This window comes from Chrysochloris asiatica, unplaced genomic scaffold, assembly GCF_000296735.1.
Source record: "Chrysochloris asiatica unplaced genomic scaffold, ChrAsi1.0 scaffold00114, whole genome shotgun sequence".
Lineage (NCBI taxonomy): Eukaryota > Metazoa > Chordata > Mammalia > Afrosoricida > Chrysochloridae > Chrysochloris > Chrysochloris asiatica.
The window spans coordinates 6,698,935-6,706,301 of record NW_006408632.1 but is presented as its reverse complement, the minus strand read 5'-3'; positions in this window follow the sequence as shown (position 1 = coordinate 6,706,301).

Sequence of the window (7,367 nt, the reverse complement as noted above, 5' to 3'; positions counted from 1 at the left end):
TAGAAGAATTGATGCTTTTGAGTTATGGTGTTGGAGGAAAATATTGAAAGTGCCATGGGCCACCAAAACAACCAATAGATCCGTTTTGGAAGAAGTGCAGCCAGAGTGCTCCATGTAGGCCAAGATGGCCAAACTTCGTCTCTCATACTTCGGCCATATTGTCAGGAGGGATCAGTCACTGGAGAAGGATATCATGTTTGGTAAGGTGGAGGGTCAGAGAAAAAGAGGAAGACCCCCAACGAGAGGGATTGGGCTGGTGGCAGCATCGATGGACTCAAGTGTGGCAACAGTAGTGAGGTTGGTCCAGGATCGGGCAGTGTTTCGTTCTGCTGTGCATAAAGTCTCTATGGGTCGGTACCAACTCGATGGTACCTAACAACCAGAACAATATCTGATGTCCTTGCTATTCTCCTTTCCCTACTCCAGTTCACTGTCTGCATGAATTAGGGCTCATAAACCTACTACTACTTCCTGATCTCATTCCTCACTTATGTCACCATGGTTTTCCTTCTTCCAAGAACACCATGACTTTTTGAGTCAGCCTCTGAACGTCCATTTACACTCCAAAGTTAGACTTATATTTCATATTTTCTTATAAACTTTTTAATAAACTGTTTTCCCAGGGAGAAAAACAGTCTGTGTAGCAAAGAATTTTCAACCAAACTATGGTATAGCCCTGATCGTAATACCCTGGAGCATTTTAAATTCAACTGAATATTGAGTATATTGCTTTTTCAAATATCTGGCACTTAGTAGGTTTTGAATTAAATTGATCCCTCAGAAAATCAATCACAAGGATGTTGGAATAAGTAAGTGGAAGTAGTCCTGATAAATAAATGCCTTGTTATTTCTAACCATTAAATGTAGATAATGTTAGCCTTCTCTTATAAAGTGGCATCTGGCCACCATCCCCTGTCACTGCCTCTTCTGAAGCCCAACAGTGTACTTATGAAAAGGAAACGGTAACACTGAAAAGTAAGAGTGACACAAAACAAGGGTCAGAAACTTGGGAAAAAAATGTGCCTGATTATAATAAGGCTGTTGAGTAAGAAGACAGTGTTAGCCAATCCAAACACCACATCATAAAGCAGAAAAGTTGACCTCTTTCAAAGAACAGTAGATTTTTTTTGTATGTTGCTTTGTTTCTTTGTCAGCTCCCATTGTTTGACACACAACTCAGCTCATCGATTTGGACCCAAGAAACAAGAAACAGAGTAGCCCTACTGCTGAAAAGGCAGGCAGATTTACACTCCCAGCCCATGACTCAATGGCACTTAACAACAACATGGCGCACATATTTCTATAATATCAAGACAGAAAAGCAGAGTGTATAGGTGGGTGCAGACGGCTAAGCTCTCAGCTTCTGACCAAAAGTTTGGATACCCAAGTCCACCAAGAGTTGGCTCAGAAAAAAGTCTTGGTGATCTACTTCTGAAAAATCAGCTACTGATAACCATATGGAACGGACACACAAAGTTGCCTTAAGTTAAATAGACTTGACAACAACTTTCATTGTTATTGTAAAGGTAAAGAAAGTCTCAGGAAGCCATAGTCTAAGGGAGGGGGCAGGAGAATGATTAAAGTACATTGTAACCTAGGAGATACTGCACCCACAAATGATGAAGGAAAAGATCTGAAAAAATTCTCTTCTCAAAGACTCCTAAAAGTTGTAGTGTTGAATAGTTCCATTGCTTCTGGTAGGTAGTGGGATAGTAGAAGAGTTCACCCCAGTGAACTATACTACATGAATGCCCACTGATAATTGGAAATTACAAAAGAAAATGAACACAAGAGGAAAAACAGCATTGAATTCCAAAAGGGAATTTGGAAAAAGCTCTCATTCGAGACACCAGAGAAACGAAATTGCATGGGAACTGTGAATATTATTGTAAAGCAAAAAGCATATTTTGAAAAGAGTCCTGGTTTTTGTAGAAACAAGAAAAATTTTTAGAAAGTTTTAGGAAGACCAATCTTAAGTAAAAAGTAAATAGAAAAAGCAATTAGCACTTGAATTTAAAAACAAAAAGTTTATAAATGGAAAGACTGGGATAAAAAACCTGTGATGAGCCCTGAAATAATTAATCATAAGTGTTAGGTCTAAATATTGTTACAAATAAATTTTTCAAATCTGAATATAAATGTCAATAATAATTCTTGAAAAAAAAAATATGCCTGCAGTTAAAAATAATTTGATATCATCTATCTAAGTCCAAAGAGTCCTGGTGTGAACACTGGACTGCTGACCAGAGAGGGTCAGCAGTTCAAACCAACAAGCTACTCCTCAGAAACCTTATACAGGGTCGCTATGACTCAGAACCTACTTGATAGCACTTAACAACAACAACAACAACATCTAAGACCCAAGGGCACAACTTATCTGTCAGTTTGTCATATTGTGGACAGGTTCTGTGGAGCTTCCAGATAAGCCCGAATGGGAAAAAAGGAGAAGCAGAACTCTTCAGAATTGTTAGTCACTGAAACCCTTATGAATAGCAGCGGAACACTGTCTGATGCAGTGCTAGAAGATGAGCCCCTCAGCTTAGAAAATTCTCCAAATATGACTGGTGAAAAGCTGCCTCCTCAAAGTCAAGATGAGTTTAATGACATGGATGGAGTAAAGCCTTCAGGACCTTAATTTGCTGACGAGACTCAACTCAAAATAAGAAGAAAGAGCTACAAACATCCATTAATAATCAAAGCCTGGAATGTACGAAGTGCAAATCTAGGAAAATTAGAATCTGTCAAAAATGAAATGGAAATCATAAAGATCTGTATCTAACAACATTGATTGTTGTTAAATGCATTCAAGTCAGTTCCAACTCATAGTGATGCTGTACAGGTTTCTGAGGAGCTACTGGTGGGTTTGAACTGCCGATCTTGTGATTCAATCTGACCTTGCTCTCCAGTGCTTATCCTATAGCACCACACCAGGATTCCATTATAGACATTGTTGTTGTTGTAGTTAAGTACTGTGGAGTCGGTTCCCACTCATAGTGACCCTGCACAGGGTTTCCGAGGCTGCTAATCTTTATGGGAGCAGAAAGCCTTATCTTTCTCCCGTGGAACAGCTGGTCGTTTCCAGCTGCCGACCTTGAAGTTAGCAACCCAATTCATAACCACTATGCTACCAGAGCTCCTTAGTGACTTTAAATGGACTGGTATTGATCATTTTTAATCCAACAATCTTATGGTTTACCGTGCTGGAAATGACAAATAGAAGAGGAGTAGCATCATATACCCCATCAAAAAGAGTATCTCAATATCTATCTTGAAGTACAGTGCTGTCTGTGATAGGATAATATCCTAAAAGAAAGACCAGTTAAGACTACTATTTTTCAAATTTACACACCAACCACTAAAGTCAAAGATGATGAATTCGAAGACGCTAGCAACTTCTGGTGTGGTGCTGTAGGATAAGCACTGGGCTGCTTAATGCAAGGTTGGTGGTTCAAACTCAAAAGCGTGAAACTGATCAAACATACAATCAAGATGCATTAATAATTACTGGTAAATGGAATATGAACGTTCATAACAAAGATAAAGTATCAGTAGTTGGAAAATGTGGCCTTGGTGATAGAAGTGACCCTAGAGAACCCATGATAGAATTTTGCAAGACCAATAACTTATTTATTTTGAATACTATTTTTTTAACAACATACACATGGACCTCACCAGACAGAACACACAGAAATCAAATTGGCTACATCTGTGTGAAGAAACGATGAAGATGTTCAATCATCAGCCAAAACCAGTTCAGGGGAGGCTGTGGAATAGACCATCAATTGTTCATATGCAAGCTCAAGCTGAAGAAATTTAAAAAGAAAGACCAGTTAAGACCGCTATTATTCAAATTTACACACCAGAGTATGACACTGAATATATCCCACCTGAATTTAGACACCATCTCAATAACAGATTTGTTGCATGAGACATTAGTAACCAAAGATCAGAAAATTGTGCAATTAAATCAATCAAAGACAGGAAAGAAAGAAAAGACCAAAATAAATGTCAGAAAAGACTCTGAATCTTGCTCTTGAGCCTAGAAAAGCTAAAGCAAATGGAAGAAATGAAGAGGTAAAAGAGATGAATAGAAAATTTCAAAGGGCAGATCAAGAAGATAAGTATTATAATGAAATGTGTAAAGGCATGGAGTTAGGAAAACTCATGTTCTGCATTTCTCAAGGTGAAAAAACAGGTTCTGCATTTCTCAAGGTGAAAGACCTGAAGAAAAACTTCAAGCCCCATCTTGCAATACTGAAGGCAAAATCCTTGTGTGGCACAGTAGGAGAAGTATTGGACTGCTAACTTTAAGGTCAATAGTTCAAACCCACCAGTCGCTCATCAGAAACCCTATACAGAGTCTCTGTAAATCAGACCAACTCAACGGGACTTAGCAAAAACAACAACATAAGCAAAATATTGAATGAGTCAGGAAGCCTCTAAAGAAAATGATAAGAATACAAAGTTACAAAACCAAAAGAATTAGCCAGTGCAAAGTTATTTCAAATGGTAGAATATGATCAAGAACTCAAGTACTAAAGGAAAAAGTCCAAGCAACACTGAAGGGTTTAGCAAAAACAAGGCTCTCAGAATTGATGGAATATCAATTGAAATGTTTTTAAAAACAAATGCATCACTGGAAGCACTTACTTATCTCTCCCGGAAAATTTGGAAGACAGCTACCTGGCCAGTTAATTAAAACATATCCATTATTTGTGCCCATTCCAAAGAAGGATGACCAAACTGAATGTGTAAATCATTGAACAATATCATTAAAATCACATGCAAGTAAATTTTTGCCAAAGTAAATTCAAAGGTGGTTACAGTAGTACATTGACACAGAGGTGCCAAAGATTCAAGTCAGATTCAGTAGAGGATATGTAACTAGGAGCATCATGGCAGACAAGGTTCATCTTGGCCAAAAACAAAGAATACAAGAAAGAAGTTTACTTGTGCTTTATTGACTATGCGAAGACATTTGATTGTGTGATCCTAACAAACTATGGATGATATTGGAAAGAATGGGTATTCTCACTTGGTTGTGTTCATGGGGAACCCGTACATAGAACAAGAAGCAGTAGTTCAAACAGAACAAGGGGATATTGAGTGGTTTAAAATCAGGAACAGTGTGTGCCATACTTGTATCCTTTCACCATATTTATTAAATCTGTACGCTGAGCATGTAATCTGAGAAGCTGGATCATATGAAGAAGAAGATGGCATCCCAATTGAAGGAAGAAGACCCATAAACACATGTGATACTCAGATATCATTGAAGAAGATCAGTATCAGCCTTCAGCATGGACTGCATTTCAATGTATAGAAAAGAAAAATCCTTACAACTGGACCAATAAATAACATCATGATGAACGGGAAAAAATTTGAAATACGAAAGATTTCGTTTTACTTGGATACAAAATTAACACTCACAGAAGCACAAGTCAAGAAATCAAAACATGTATTGCATTAGACAAATCTGCTGCAAAAGATCTCCTCAATGTATTAAGACCAAAGATGTCAGTTTAAGAACTAAGGTGCACCTGACCCAAGTTATGATATTTTCAATCCCCTCTTTTGCCTGCAAATTTGAACAATGAATAAGGAAGACTGTTGAGGAATCGATCCATTTTTGTTATGATGTTGGAGAAGAATACTGAAAGTACCATGGGCTGCCATAAGAACAAACAAATCTGCTTGGAAGAAGTACAATCAGAATGCTTTTTATAAGTGAGAATGGATGGTGAGACATGTTGTCAGGAGGGACAGGTCCCTGGAGAAGTATACCATACTTGTTAAAGTGGACAGTCACCGAAAAAGAGGAAGACCCCCTTCCTCAGGAAGACAGTGACACAGTGACAGTAACAATGAGCTCAAATGTATCAACAATTGTGAGGATGGCACAGAACCGGGCAGTGTTTTGTTTGGTTGTGGACAGGTTACTGTGAGTCAGACCCAAATCAAAGGTATCTAACAACAATAGCAAAAAGTTCCATAGCACCCTGATGGAGCTGTAGTGTTAGATTTGGGTTGACAATCATAATGTCAGTAAATCAAAACCATCCGTTGCTCCAAGGGATAAAGATGAGGCTGTTTGCTCCCATAAGGATTTACAGTCTAGGGAAACCCTATATAGGGTCGGTATGAGTCAAAATAGATTCTGTGGAAGTGAGTTTGGTTTTAAGTTTTATCTAAGTATCATGTATTTTTAATATAAATAAGTAGTGAAGGGAATAATTGTAAAAAATATTCCTTGTTGATAAACAAAATATATTTTTCATAATTTTAATGTTCAGAATAAATAGACTGCTGCTCTATACTAGAAAAAGAATAGAGTATCAAAATACCTACTCGTCTAATCACTACAGGAGATGAAAGCATAATCTTTTAAAGCAAAACAGCCAAGACAAACACAGCAAATAATAAAAAGCAATACAAAAGTGAAAGAATATGCAGGACTATATATATATATATATAAAAGGTAAGACCAAGTTTATCAACTTTGAAAAAAATTGGAAATAGCTGGAAGAGTACAAGATTGAGTAAAAGACACATTCCAACTATAAGCTGCTACTATGATATCTCTAATTTGGAAATGCATGCAAACATTAAAAATAAAAGAATGAGTAGAGATTTCTCAGCAAATACAAATTGAATGACAGTAGGGGTGGTAATGTTAACTTTGGACAATGTGAGCTTTAAGGTAAAAAGCATAAATAGAATGAAAGAGAGCTGTTCTATATTGATAAAAATTATGATAATTAAGATATTGTTGTTGTTGTTGTTATGTGCCGTGGAGTCAGTTCTTACTCATAGTGACCCTGTACAGGGTTTCCGAAGCTATAAATCTTCACGGGAGTAGAAAGCCTCATCTTTCTCCAGTGGAAGAGCTGGAAGTTTAGAACTGCTGACTGTGAGATTAGCAGCCAGATTTGTAACCACTATGCTACCAGAGCTCCTTAATAAAGATACAGCAGTCATAAAATTTTGTGTCAAATCATACAACATTCAAATATATTAAGTAAAAACTTTTAAAGAGAAATAAAATGAAAAATGACAGAAAGAAAATTGTCAAGGTAGATTTCAATGTCCTGCTTTCAATATTGAACAGATCATGAAGGACATGAGAACATAGAGATTTGGTAATTACAAGAGTGGTAACATGCAATCAATGTAATCCACCATATAAATAAGAAAAACTAAAGAACTGCATGATCATATCGGTTGATGCAGAAAAGGCATCTGAAAAAATCCAATATTGATTCCTGATAAAAACACTAAACTAAGTAAGAATTGAAGGGAAATTCCTTAACATAATTAAGAGCATATATACAAAAACAACAGTCTACATTACTCTCAATGAAGAGAAA